General features: G+C 44.2%; 1 long non-coding RNA gene across 2 annotated transcripts in view; it reads left to right on the top strand.

The window, feature by feature from the left end:
- Window positions 1-14,996, top strand: part of LOC113598734 (uncharacterized) — a 39,697-nt gene that overhangs the window by 14,715 nt on the left and 9,986 nt on the right. Inside the window, exon 3 of one of the 2 annotated variants that reach the window (XR_008298420.1) lies at window positions 61-124. This is a non-coding gene — a long non-coding RNA (uncharacterized LOC113598734). Of the gene's footprint in view, window positions 1-60; window positions 14,591-14,996 lie in introns of those variants that run through there. The other variant, XR_008298419.1, reaches the window with a different exon arrangement.

The raw sequence follows: 14,996 nt of genomic DNA, 5'->3' as shown, positions 1-14,996 counted from the left end.
TGCCATTGGGCCTCTGAATTTTCTCTGCCAATGAACTTCCTCCTGTCTTCTTCATCCTAGTGCACCTATCTCCAGGACACTGGACTGTCCTGACCTTTCTGTGCTTCTGAGTAAAACCATGATGGTGAGTGTCCCGACTGCCAGAGCCACAGAGATGATATGGGAGAAAGGAAGGGGCTGATGTCCAGAAACATTCTCCTGTTGGGGCTAGAATGTGGTTCTCTTTTCCCTTTGGCTCTACCAAAAGGGGGAAGTAAGTAGAATAGGTCCTTGCCCCCAGTCCCAGGTAGCATGAGCAGTTTTTTTTGCCCTGCCAATCAAAATTTTCCAGATGCATTCTATGCCTGCTCATTTGTTTACTTCCTCCTTTGTGAAAGATCTTAGGTCATTTTATCTCAACGTTAGCTCTCCTCTTCATGTCTGACATGATTAGAGAGCCGTCTGGAGTGCAGGGACCGGGCTTGATTTACCTAAGTCTGTCTTCAGGATTTGAGGCAGCGTCCAGTACATAATGAGGATTCAACAAATATTTGAACGAGCAAATTCTCTTTAGCACATGGTTACTGTCCTCAACTGTATGCAAGGCCCATACTCAGGCCTGTGTGTGTTGGGGGGAGGAGTGCCCTGGTGACTCGGCACCCACACCTTGCAAGGTCATAGTCAAGTGAGGGAAAGGAAAGGCATCTACTGTGGCTCTCAAGGCAGAAATGGCACCTGCCGACAGGTGCACATACACATGCACATAGTAATAAGATGCTTGTTGGTTAAGTTGGCATGTTTTAAATCCAAGATTTCTGAATGGTGTTTCAGCCTTCTAACCTCCATACTCCTAAAATCAGCCAAGTCACTCTGGAAGCTGCACTTTGATGAGTCCCTTCTCTTTCCAGTCTTTGTGGGGTCTTTGGCTTGAATCTAAAACATGCCCCTTTTATCCTCCCCTAGATTCTGTGGCACCTCTTTCCCATTTCCCGTGGCCCTTGCCCGGGGATACTTAGCCCACAGCTCTAGAGGCAGAGGTCTTCTAAAGAACAAATGTGTATGCTGTTTGCAACAATGGGTAGCGGTTGTAGTAGAACAGCCAAAATTAATCTCAGGTGGGGCGTGGGCTTTGTTCTGGAGAAGTCCATCACTACTGTGGGTCTATAGAGCAAGGGGATCTGCAGACAGGATTTACAGCCTGGCCAGCTGAGGAAGAGCTTGAGAGGAGTAGGGTGAAGGGGAGGAGGCCCACTTACTCTCAGGAAAAGAAAAATCCAAAAGGCCTGATGGACTTCTGTCGGTTGCAAGCTAGTGGTGGTGAGGGCAAGGGCAGGAGGAGAGGCTAGGATCTGGTTCAGAGCTGCTGGAGGAACTGGAAATCATGGGTGGAGTCTGTTGCTTCGTTTTAAACAATTAGGATGATGTTGCCAAAGGGGGAAAGTTTGAAATCTGAACCTTGTGGCAGAAGTTATTCGGAAATTCTCCATTCGTTTGGCATTAAAATGTGGTGTAAATAAACACCCTTGGGTAGTCTGGAAACCCGGGAAGTCCCAGAGGCCCAATGGGGCCACCTGCATCTGGAATGCCCCCAGGTCTTTATTTTCATGGCTAATACATGTCCAAGGAGGGAGGGCATGAAGTGACTTTTGTGCCCCTCATCTGGGCTGAGGATGGGGAGCGGGGGAAGAGGGTGGTAGTGAGACTCTTTTGAAGCCTGGCCCTGGAATGTGGCCTCAGAACAGGGAGGCCTTTTGAGAAGCCAGGGAAAGCTATAGACTTCCCTTTGTGTTCACCCACACATACCGTAGACAGAGGTTCTCCTGGCTCCCCTGAGCCCACCCAAGGGCCCTGAGCACTTCATAATTCTTCTCCCCCAAATTTGGCCTCCCTTCACCTCCAGAATCAACTCTTGAGTCTTCATCGTAGTGTTCAAAACCCCCCATGGCAGGGCCCCAATCTCCCTCCCCAGCCCCTCCTGTAGCTCATTTGGTATGGCCACCCTCAGGCTCTGGGCTGCTGTTCCTAATACCTGCTCTCCCCGTCAGAGCCCCAGCCACCTCTCAGTTTTCCTTTGCTACCCGCTGTTTAAATGAGGTCTTCCCCAGCCCTTTCAGAAGGAAGTACTTGCTCTCTTCTTAACAATCTCTGCGTGCTTGGACTTTAGTATATTTGTCATATGATGCTGGCTATTACTTCACTGTCTAGGTGCATCATATGACATCTATCCATGCCAGTGGAGGATGAGCCGCTTGAGGGCAGGCAGTGTCCTCAGGCTATCATGTGTTCCCCGTGTGAATGGTACTTAGGGTCCAGGGTAATGGCCAACTTTAAGGTTTGAGGGGCTTAGGAGATTGGAGAGAATAAATGATAATGGCAGAAAAATCTTAGCTACCTCAAGATTGGCAGGGCTGTGGGCAGGGATGAGCCTGTTAACTACAGATGCCTGGAGTCCTACAAAGATGCAAGAGGGGGCGTGGCTGTGTGTGCTGGCAGGACCCCCCCACCCCCACCATGGCCAGCAGAGCCCCAGATCCTGACACCCTGTGCGGGACTAAAAAGCAAAGGGAAAACTCACAGGATGCAAGATGGCATGAAATGGATTTTGCTTTTTTTTAAAGATCGTAATATACATTCTTTGCATATTGCATTGAGTAAAAAGTTTTCTGGCAAAAAAAAAAAAAAAAAAAAACCCAAAAAACAAAACTGCCGTCGTCCATATTTCATGCGAAGCTCCAGGCCTTTACAGCATTTTTGACTTACAATCTCCCTCTCTTTTTCTTAAACCAAAGGGTTCTTTGCTCTTTACCAAACAATTTAGGCCTTGTTCTCATTTTTCACTTGGGATGTTTAAAATGCTCTCGGGAAACAGTCCTACCATTCAGAAATTCCAAATATATCCGTGAGCCTTTATTATTCTTCAAGGTTACGGGAATTTTCCTTGGAAACTGTTTGAATTTGAGTGCAAGTTTTGCCTTTCACGGCTCCTCTTGCTTTCAAAACGAGTTTCAGTAAATCAAAGTCTCTGAACTTGTATTTACTTATTTGTTTATTTTGCCACATTCCGTCTGTCTAAATATGCGTGGTCATTAAAAAACAAACAAGCACAAAGTAATTTCAGGCCTCCCCCTAAATTTCCTTTTAAAAATTAACCGGGCCTGCCATTTGTTACCTTCAGCATTAAGCTGGTATTGACATTAAAAGATGAAGCCAACTGAACATAAAAAAGACATCTTTTGGCATCTTTTTTAAACAGTCTGAACAAAACCTCGAAAGCTGTCCCAGCTTTGCAAATGAGACCCCTGACTATGCCAAATTTCGGGAACTGTTTTTATGCCAAGACGCTCCTCCGAAGAGAAGGCGATCCTATGGGCTGTTGTGGGGAGAAACAAAAGCATGTGCATCTGAGGCACCAAGGGGAGAATGCTGCCCGTGTCACTCCTCACCTGACATTTTGGAGTGGAAAATGACAGTGTTGGCACAGTAGCCTCTCCCATACGGCAAGTGTGTTGGCTTCAGAGCCACTTCCGCGTCCCAGCAATCTGTCCTGCCCAGGCACAGCGCAAGCTGTGGAGGCCCGGCTTGGAACCAGTTTCTGCAAACAGGCTCCTGGGCTACGACAGGGAGCCAGGAGGAGGGACCAAGTGCAGCTCTTGCTGGGAAGGGGGGCACTGCCTGGCTGTGCTCCTGAAGGGGCAGACTCGAAGGGCTCCTAAAATGGGGGAGACCCAACACTGGCCTGTAACCGGAAAGGGCAACCAGTGGGGCCTGCGATGTGCCCTATGCTCTCATCCTGTTGGGTCTGACCAGGTCTGGTGAGAAGCTGACCCATGAGGTCATCATACTTCCTCCTTTACTAGCTGTGTGTCCTTAAGGACACCATTTAAACCTCTCTGGGCCTGTGAAATGTGGATAATAATGTCAGCTCTACCTCCCTCCAGATTGCTGGGAAGAGTCAGACAGTCTGTGGCTAGGAAAGCATTTGGTAATTTGTGAAATGTCATTAAACAGAGGTGGCGTGCCATTATAACTGTCTGGGGGCTCTGTGCTAAGAATCTGTGCTCTGGTAGAGGGCCCTGGCCTCCAGGCAACAAGCTTTTGGCTTGTGTTTACTGAGACACTTAACTTCATGGTTATTTTTTCAAGGCCCATCCACATATTCTAGTCTCCCCTGCCCTCCTGCTTCATCTGGGGCCTTGGCCAAAGCACCCCACCTGTCCATCTGTGCCTCAGCTACTCCCCCTGGAATATGGGTGTGCTCTGTAACTCCACCTGTCTTAGGGAGACCCATCAGAACGAATCCCGTTCATTCGCTGAGCTAGCACTTATTGAGGGTCTACTTTGTGCCTGGCGCTTAGGGTAGGGTTATGAATAAAAGAAAACTTCTGCCCTAGAAGAAGAGCCAGAATGATGGGTCGGCTCCAGGGCAAGGCAGTTAGGTTACAAAGAAACGTGGGGATGATGCCATGGAGGCCACCGTGAGCCCTGCACTTAAATAGCAGCCTTAGAAGGGACCTTCTTGCCTGCTTAATTTCACTGACCCCTCTGCAAAAGAACCTGTGCCATGCTCGTTAAGGAGCAATGGTGAAAGCGGGAACCATTTGCCCTTCTCACATGGGGTTGGTCTCCACAACACGCAGAGCCCCAGGGAGGAGGTTACTACACTTCTTATAGGGGTGTCAGGCCTATTGTACAGAGACTGTCCTGAGCAAAGTGCACCCGACGTAAGGTGATGTCACACATGGGCACTTTGCTAACTTACCTGCTGAAAGTCGTTTCTCACTGGGGCCAAAGTCACACTAAGCAGTTACAGTGTTTGATAAGGTGGTGGTGAATGATCAACCCACAGCGCACCTGGGAGAAGTCAGTCAGCCTTCCCTGAGTCACTGACTTGGTGACTTTTCCCGGCCACATCTCAAAGTTTGTGGAGAGATCATCTCCTGTCCTCTGCCTGAAGCTGAGGGGAGGATTCTGTCTGGATATAGGTTGAGCAGGGCACTTGACGGTGGCCATAGAGTCAACCAAGTTAGAGATGCTTTCTTTCGTTCATGCATGCATGCATCCTTCCATTTGCTTATAACTATTATATCAAATGGGCTGGACTTGATGGGGTTAACGGGAAACAGCTTCTTCTTTTTTTTTTTCTTTCATCACTGTCCTTCCAAACTGCTCTGTCTGATCTTCCACTGGTCAGCATCTCAGGCAGATCCCATACTTTTCAGTCCCTTGCTCTCTCCCAGCTCAGGCCTGACCCAACCTCAGAAAGCTTGCACAGCCGGTCTTTAATCTTTGTGTTATCTCTCGCCATTCATTAGCTGCTCCTGACTCCCCAAGGCAGGGCAGAGAGTGGGGAGAATAGGAAAAGAAGCAAATGGTCTTTTTACTTAGCTGGGCCTGCTGTAATCTAGCCATTGGTGTCCTCTAAATACAGATGCTCAGATACTGCTTTTTTCTCTCGAAAGGCACCTTAATGGGCCCCATGGACCTGTCCCACCCAACCCAGGGCCTATGTCTTGAAGTGTCTGGACCCGGAATGATGCCCCTCTGGCTGACTCTTATGACTCCACCCCGGTTCCAGTGCCAGTGGGATACTCCACATGGCCATCTAATGCCAGGTTCACCTCTCTCTGGCAGTAAGGCCACTGGCTGGTCCTACTAAGAGGATTTAAGCCTAGCTACCAATGACAGGGTCCACGTCGTCCACAGAGAAGTTTCTCACCTGTTGTCCCAGCAAATTCTGGAAGTGCAGGCCTCGTCTGAGAACTTTTTGTTCCCAAAGATGGTGGCAGCCAGGGCAGGCCTACAAGGCCATGCAGTTCAGTAAGCATCCACCAGAGATTTTAATCTCTGCTCCTGGCACACTCCCCATTCTCTGAATGGTCCTCTTAGGGCCATCTTTACTTGACTCAGTGATAGGACAAGCACTCCCTCCCCTCCTCCAATGAGACGAAAAGGAAATAAAGCCATGATACTTCTTACTAGAACTCCCTTTCATTCAATCCAAAACTACATCTAGGTTCACATCTATTGTTTTGGTCAACTCTTTTTTTTTTTTTTTTTTTAAAGATTATTTATTTATTTTGAGAGAGAGAGAGAGCAAGCAGGGACTAAGCTGTAAGTGTAGAGCTCGACGTGGGGGTTTATCCCATGCACAAGATCATGACCTAAGCTAAAATTAAGAGTCAGATACTCAACCGACTGAGCCAACCAGGTGCCCTGCCCCAGTTTCGGCCAGCTCTTAACAAGTCTTGCACGGATGAAGGCTGCATCTCTCTTTAGAATATGGGGTCACCTATTATCCATCTCAGCTTTGGGTATCAGCAGAAATTCTCAAACCACAGAAACATTCCAATTTAACTTTCTGTTATTCATTAATCCATTCATTCATAATATTTATTCATCGAACACTTACCCAGCATGTACCATGTGCCCAGGTATACCCAGGAAGGAGCAAAACTGGCCTGGCCTTGGCCCTCTTCTGGGTATGCTAGGTGGATGTACCAAATGCTGGCCTCTTGAAACCTCTTGAAACATCTAAATTTGATTATCGCAACATCCTACCAACTGGAACTCTATTATTCTTCATGGGTGTGTGACTACAAGGACAGAGAGATCTTCATGTTTGTAATAATGGTCCCAATTGCTGCAAGATCCCAAAGTGCCTTTGGAGTCATTGCTAATAACTTAATCATTGGTGTTGAGTATATGTTGTTGATATCTGATTCTTTAGCAAGTATAAACTTCCCTGTGCTTCTGTCTTAATACTAAATAGATGCATGCTCCAAGGCAGAGGTGGTTCCCTATAATCAGAATATATGCAAAATCCTAACACCCCATTATTTGAGAGACTGAGTTCAGTTTTCCTGTTTATTTATAAAGTAGTTTGTAATTCAACAAAAGACATATATGTATATGTATTTTTAAATTGTTCCCACTGTTTGGTGTATTTTCTTTTATTAGATTGAGTTTTCCTGGTTGAAATTTTCCCTTTTATCAAAAAAAAAATGGATAACTCATTGAAATAATTAATTTAACTTGATTTTTTAAAGGCAAAGTCCTATGTTTTTAAAACACTGCTTCTGTTCCTGGGCCTGCCACTCAAAAACATTCAACTTAGAATGTCTGCCTTGTTCCTGAAGTTAGATTCTATGTGTTTTGATTTTGTGGGATTTTTTTTTCATCTCATTAAGCCTCAGCAGAGATGAAAAGTTTTGATCGCGTACAGGGAAAAACACCAGAGAATCTTTATTGTTGCCAACCATTACATTTTAAAAAGTCTTGCTTTCTAACCCCGGTTCCCTGATGTAATATATAAATCTTGTTAACCTTATAAATATGACTTTTCAAAAGCAAGGAACTTCTCCTTTCTTCCTTTATTATGTCTAATTTGCATACCAGCACATAGTCCAAGTGTTGGCAGATAATAATATTTTAAAGGGCATCGAAGTATAAGAATAACTACATACTTGCAGATGTGTTATGAAATATACCCCATTAGTCACTTTATATTTGAAAGGCAGAAAAATAGGCACCTAGCAACAGCATGCCATCATTCAGGATTAGAGAAAAGCCATTTTACATCTAGGAGATATTACCCCCTCTTTTGGGGGCTGTCAGACTAGTACATTTAATTACACAAAAGATCCTCACAAGAGACTCGGCTGTTAATTGTCCATATGCACGGTGAATGGCAGTAATGACATCCCCCAAAGGATGGCTTTTGGCAGGCAGGGGGCTTATTGGGAGCCTTCCAGACAGGTTCACAAGTGAGTTCTGTGCAGAGAGACTTCGAGGCTCTGCTTGAGAACGGTGCTTTCCCTTCTGGAAAGCCACCATCCTTCTTCCCTCTCTCCCCCTCTGAGTAGATTGACAGGAGGGAGTGCACCAGCCCCCCAACCCAGAACCCAGAAATAAGGATCCAGCACCAAAGACCCACCTTCCCCCATCAGCCACAGAGCAGAGCATCAAAATGCTGAGCCCACATTAACATCCAACTAGACTATATTTCCGGAATGTTCTCTTCTCATACCAGTTAGGACAGGTAAGAAGTAACAGGAGGCAAGTAAAGATGTTGAAGAGAAGAAAGGTCAAAATCTGACATTCAGCTGGGAAGAAATTCCTTCAGGAATCTCTGTAGATGCTTGTATCTGTGTCACACAGTAGAGGGGAGAGCTTCAGGGCCCCAAAGTCCATTCAGCAGGCATTAATAAACTTAGGGGTTCAGACTGAAGATACATAGCCCTGCCCTCAAGCAGTTCCCTTTTGGACAGAGGAGCTCGGCATCAGAAATGTCCCAGAAGCAGTATGTTCTCTCTGCATCATGGAGACTTGGGAGCTGCAGAAATTCACATATGATCAAGTCAGCATCTTGCCTTCAAGTCTTGGCCTTTGTTGGTTCAGTAGAAGAATGGAAAGTGAAGCAGTGCAGTGGAGATTCACATGCATGGAGAAGCCAGAGCTTGGGGGAGATGCACTTCCTTCTCTACTTAAAGACAAAAAAGGAAAGAAGAAAGGGAGAGAGAGAGGGGGGGAGAAAAGAGTGCAAGAGCAAAAAATGGTGCCCTTTAGAAGTAGACACTGGTGATGGTTGCCCAACATTGTGAATGTAATTAATGCCACTGGACTGTACACTTAAAAATTGTTAAAATGGGGCTCCTGGGTGGTTCAGTCGGTTGGGCGTCTGACTTCGGCTCAGGTCATGATCTCACAGTTTGTGAGTTTGAGCCCCGCGTCAGGCTCTGTGCTGACAGCTCAGAGCCTGGAGCCTGCTTCGAATTCTGTGTCTCCCCCTCTCTCTGTCCCCTCCCCTGCTAGCGCTCTGTGCCTCTCTGTCTCTCAATAATAAATAAACGTTAAAAAAATTTTTTTTGTTAAAATGGAAAACTTTGTTATATATAGTTTACCACAATTTAAAAAATACTGTAATATATGAAAACTCTTTGAATTGTACATGTTTATTTTAATTTTTAAAAACTTTTATTTTTATTCCAGTATAGTTAACATACAGTGTTCTATTAATTTCAGGTGCACAATATAGTGATTCAACACTTCCATACATCATCCTGTGCTTATTACAATAAGTGCACTCCATAATCTCCATCATCTATTTCACCCATCTCCCCACCCACATCCCCTCTGGTAACCATCTGTTTGTTTTCTGTTGTTAAGAGTGCTTTGTTATCTCTCTCTCTCTTTTTCTTTTGTTCATTTGTTTTGTTTCTTAAATTCCAGATATGAGTAAATTCATATGATATTCATCTTTCTCTGACTGCTTATTTTGCTTTGCATTATACATTCTAGCTCCATCCATGTTGCAAATGACAAGATTTTATTCTTCTTATGGCTGAATAATATTTCATTGCATATATATATATATATATATATATATATATATATCACATCTTCTTTATCCATTCATCCATCAATGGACACCTGGGATACTTCCATTATTCAACTATTGTAAATAATGCACAATAAACATAGGAGTGAATATGTCTTTTCAAATTAGTGTTTTCATATTCTTTGGGTAAATACCCAGGATCATAGGATAGTTCTATTCTTTTTTTTATTTTTTATTTTTTTGAGAGACTGCCACACATGTGCCTGGGAAAGAGGAAGAGGGAGAGAAAAAGAGAGGGAGAGAGAGAATCTTAAGCAGGCTCCACACACAACGTGGCTTGGACTCACAACCATGAGATCATGACCTGAGCCGAAATCAAGAGTTGGACACTTAATTGACTGAGACACCCATGCGACCCAGGGTAGTTCTATACTTAATTTTTAAAGGAAACTCCATACTGCTCTCCACAATGGCTATGCCAATTTGCATTCTCACCAACAGTGCACAAGGGTTCTTTTTTCTCCACATCCTTGTCAACACTTGTTGTGTCTTGTGTTTTTAGTTTTAGCCATTCTGACAGGTGTGAGGTGATATATCATTGTAGTTTTGATTTGCATTTCCCTGATGATGAGTCATGTTGAGTATCTTTTCATGTGTCTGTTGGCCATCTGGATATCTTTTTGGAGAAACGTCTGTTCACGTCTTCTGCCCATTTTTTAATTGGATTATTTGTTTTTTGGGTGTTGAGTTGTATAAGTTCTTTATATTTTTTGGATACTAAACCTTTATCGAATATGTCATTTGCAAATATCTTCTCTTATTCAGTAGGTTGTTAGTTTTGTTGATTATTTCCTTGCTGGCAGAAGCTTGCTATTTTGATATAGTCTCAATAGTTTATTTTTGCTTTTGTTTCCCTTGCCTCAGGTGACATATCTACAAAAACGTTGCTATGGTTGATGTCAGAGAAATTACTTCCTGTGCTCTCTTCTAGGATTTTTACGTCTTTAATCCATTTTGAATTTGTTTTTGTGTATGGCATAAGAAAGTGGTCCAGTTCTATCCTTTTGCATGCAGCTGTCTAATTTACCAACACAGTTTGTTGAGGGGACTTTTTCCCACTGCACAGTCTTGCCTCCTTTGTCGAGGATTAATTTACCATATAATCATGGGTTTATTTCTGGGCTTTCTATTCTGTTTCATTGATCTACAGGTCTATTTTTGTGCCAGTACCATACTCTTTTGATTACTACAGCTTTGTAGTATAACTTGAAATCTGTAATTGTGATACCATTTTCTCTGGTTTGGGCTTTCTTTTTCAAGATTGCTTTGGCTGTTTGGGGTCTTTTGTGGTTCCATACAAATTTTAGAATTGTTTGTTCTAGTTCTGTGAAAAATGCTGTTTGTATATTGATAGGGATTACATTAAAACTATAGACAGCTTTGGGTGGTATGGACATTTTAACCATATTTGTTCTTTCAATCCATGAGCATGAAATATCTCCATTTGTTTGTGTCTTCAATTTCTTTCATCAACGTTCTATTGTTTTCAGAGTATAGGTCTTTCACCTCCTTAGTTAAGTTTATTCCTAGGTGTTTTATTATTTTGGGTGTAATTGTAAATGGGGTTGTTTTCTCAATTCTCTTTCTGCTTCTTAATTATTAATGTATAGAAATGCAAGGGATTTCTTTACATTGATTTTGTGTCTTGTGACCTTACTGAATTCATTTATCACTTCTAGCAGTTTTTTAGTGGAGTCTTTCAGTTTTTCTACATGTGGTATCATGTCATCTGCGAATAATGAATGTTTTAATTCTTCCTTACCAATTTGGATCCCTTTTATCTCTTTCAGTTTGTTGCCTGATTGCTGAGGCTAGGAACTCCAGTACTTTGTTGAATAAAAGTGGTGAGAATGGACATCCTTGTCTTGTTCCTGACTTTACGGGAAAGTTTTCAGTTTCTCACCATTGAGTGTATGTTAGCCATGGGGTTTTCATATATGGCCTTTATTCTGTTGAGTATGTTCCCTCTAAACCTACTTTGTTGAGCATTTTTATCATGAATCGATGGTCTACTTTGTCAAACGCTTTTTCTGCATTTGGTTTGAAATGATCATATGGTTCTTATCCTTTCTATTATTGATATGATATATCACATTGATTGATTTGCAAATATTGAAGCACCCTTGCATACCAGGAATAAATCCCACTTGATTGTGGTGAATTATTTTTTTAATGTGCTGTTGGATTCAGTTTGCTAATATTTTGCAGAGGATTTTTGCATCTATGTTCATCAGAGATATGGGCCTGTAGTTCTCTTGTTTGTAGTTTCTCTTTATCTGGTTTTGGGATGAAGGTAATGCTGGCCTCATAGAATGAGTTTGGAAGTTTTCCTTCCTCTTTTATTATTTTTGGAAGAGTTTGAGTGAATTGTACATTTTAAGTGGGTGAATTATATGGTCTCTGAATTTATATATCAAAAAGGCCTTTTAAAAAAATGGCATCCACAACCAGTGTGTGTGTGTGTGTGTGTGTGTGTGTGTGTGCGCGTGCGCGTGTGTTTGTGTGCACACACATGTGCCAACTGCCAATTTCTGAATTAGTCTACCTTGGGTAGAAAATGTCAGTGAGGACCAGACAAAGGCAGGGAGGAGAAATGTAACCTGTCTGCCCATTGTTTACAGGCGCTCTAGAGGAGGAAAGAAGTAAAATACAATAAATGCTAAAGTGATATCATAATAGTACAGGCTCCACATATTTTTATAAGAGGGAGGATTCCACACCACAAAGTCCATGCCCAGTTCTGCTTTCTGTATGTACTTTGTCTTCAAAGTCAGAGGCATGGCCAGCTGTGCCTGCATAGGCTCATGAAGATGTAGTAATGGTCATGTGGTGGTGACCAAGCCGAAGCTCCTAGTTCTTTTTGAAATATCTGATTGTGCTTAGAAATGCAGCATATCACCTTTGATTATACCTTGGGGCCAGAGTTCCTGTTCTTGGAAGCACACCACCAAATGTCAACGGCTCAAGGTAGAGGTGATGCTGGGTCTGGGTCAAAGACCTACCTCCCTACCTGGGAGACCTTGAACTGTCCTCACCTGGGATTCTTTGGCCATAAAATGCAGATGATGATACTTCCCTTGCCTTCTCCCTGGAGTAGCATGAGAAACAAAATCTAAACAAGATAACATGTGAAAGTGTTCAGTAAACTGTGAATCACGCACTGCCTTCGTGGAAGTTTTTCTGGATGCATGTAAGAGAAACCCAATAAATAAGCAAAAAGGAAGGCACTGAGTTGAAGGATACTGGAAAACCTCTCAGAAACCATGGGCAGGAAGTGAGGCTGGATCCAGAAAAGGAGTCTGGAGAGCCGGGACCACAAGCATCCCACCCCCTTTGGCTCCTCTGGTTTTCATTTCTCTCTCTCTCTCTCTCTCTCTCTCTCTCTCTCTCTCTCTCTCTCTGTGCAGACTGGCTTTTATTCTTCTAGCTTGTAGGGATGAATGTAGTCACCCCATGGCACTATGATTACACACCCTACATTCAAGCCATGAGCCCATCCGTTTATATCAGGTCCTAATTCAGATTGGTTCAGCCTGGGCTGGGGGTTCGCTCCTTGTCTGATGAGTTGTAAGTGTGGGCAGGAGTCACATAGGATAAACTCGGCCATCCTTTGTCCATCACTGTGGGGATGAGCTGGGCAGGTATCAGGAGAGGTACTGTCTACAAACATTATGACAATACCTAGTGATATGATTCCAACAGTCACTAGAAGAGTAAGATTCGGTTTTGAGAAACTCCTTTCATAGTGTCCCGGTCTCTGCTGTCTTCTGTGAGTTCTAGCATATGAGCTCTGTAGAGGCTGGCCACAGCTGGGCATTGAGGCCAAACTGAACAAAGGTGAGGTTGGAGGGCCCACGGGGTGCCTTTGGGGTCCTGCAGCCACCTCGATGGGTCCTGAAGCTCCCTCAATGTGATCAGGCTATTCTGCTCGTGCCAAGGGGTCTGTGTTGCATTTCTCACAAAACGTATTACAAAGGAGAGTGGGCACAAGTCTGAGAAACTCATCTTAAGTTAGCTTAAACAAAAAAGGTGATTATTCAGGGGCTCCTCTTCCAGATCCCTCTATCTCTTCCTGACTGCTGTCTTCTGAGCCATCCTATTTTCCAGCTCTCCACCAGAGACACACACGGCAGGCTCTGCATTGATCTCACATGAAAGGACAGTGGGAAGATGCTAAACCAAGGGCCGCTGATTCTTTTTTTCCCCTTCTTTTTCTTTCGTTGCCTGTGGTCTGCAATTACCCATTCCCCTCTTGGCCTTCATAGCTGTGAGAGGGTGAGCAGGTGTTGAGAGCAACTTTGTTCTTTTTGAGTCAATCTCGTTACATGGAAAAGATCCAACTCTCTCTGGGTAGCTGGCAGCTCCTCCAAGGCCAGACCACTGGGCAGGGCTCCCAAGAGCAGTGCTAGCCTGGTTGGTGTCCCTGCCCCCCAGAGCAGGCTGCTTTTCAAACAGATGCACAAATAATTGGATGGCCCGGATAGACTGCTGTGGTGTGAGGTAGTGACTCTAGGAGGCTTGCAGAAAAGGAAAAAAGAAAATCTCAGCTGAGGACCCTTCTTTTATCCCACTCAGTTCTATGCTAGCCCTCAGTCTCTTCTATCCTCCTCTGCTGTTGAGCACAGGTGAGCCAGTGACTTAACCCTGGCCAGGAGACCTGCTCCGGCTACTGTCAAAGATGTTGGTGACGGGAAGGCCAAGTGGAAGAGTGAGGCCAAGCAGAAGACTTTTCCTTGCCCAGGATCAAACTGGGCAAAGTTCCCTGCAAGACTTAACCCTTAAGAAGCCACAAAGGTAGGGGGCGCCTGGGTGGCTCAGTTTGTTAAGCATCCAACTCTTGGTTTTTCTACTCAGGTCATGATCTCGCAGTTCTTGGTTTCAGCTCAGGTCACAATCTCGCAGTTTGTGAATTCGAGCCCTGCATCGGTCTCCGCACTGACAGTGCAGAGCCTGCTTGGGATTCTCTCTTTCCCTCTGCGCCTCTCCTGCTTGCGCTCCTCTCTTTCTCTCATTCCCTCTCAAAATAAATAAATAAACTTAAAAAAATTTTTTTAAAAGAAGCCACAAATTTAAACAAGTAAATGATTACATTCATGGCTAGTTACTTAAGAATAGTAACTGATATCTGGTCCTTGCACCAGTCAGTTTACATCGATCGGTTCATTTAATCCTCATAGTGCTTTGAGGTAGACACTTTTATCAGTCCATTTTACAAATGAGGTTGATTATATAACATGCCTAATTTCACCCAGCAAATGGGTGGCAGAGCCAGGGTCTGAACCCAGAGAGTCCACCTCCAGAGTCCTACACAAACTCCCTCCCACATTATCAGCCTCCCAGGATGCAAAAAGAACACTGCAGACAGGACAGGATGGAATCAATCTTTGCTCACATGGGCCTGTGATAATTTGCTTGATTAAAAGTTGCTACTAGAGGGGTACCTGGGTGGCTCGGTCAGTTAAGTGACTTGGCTCAGGTCATGATCTTGTAGTTTGTGGGTTCGAGCCCCGCGTTGGGCTCTGTGCTGACAGCTCGGAGCCTGGAGCCTGCTTTGGAATCTGTGTTTCCCTCTCTCTCTGCCCCTCCCCCACTCATGTTCTGTCTCTCTGTCTCTTCCTCT

The sequence above is a fragment of the Acinonyx jubatus genome, chromosome B2 (assembly GCF_027475565.1).
Source record: "Acinonyx jubatus isolate Ajub_Pintada_27869175 chromosome B2, VMU_Ajub_asm_v1.0, whole genome shotgun sequence".
NCBI classification, from domain to species: domain Eukaryota; kingdom Metazoa; phylum Chordata; class Mammalia; order Carnivora; family Felidae; genus Acinonyx; species Acinonyx jubatus.
Note: the sequence above shows the minus strand (reverse complement) of the source record. Positions and strands in the feature narration are given on the sequence as shown.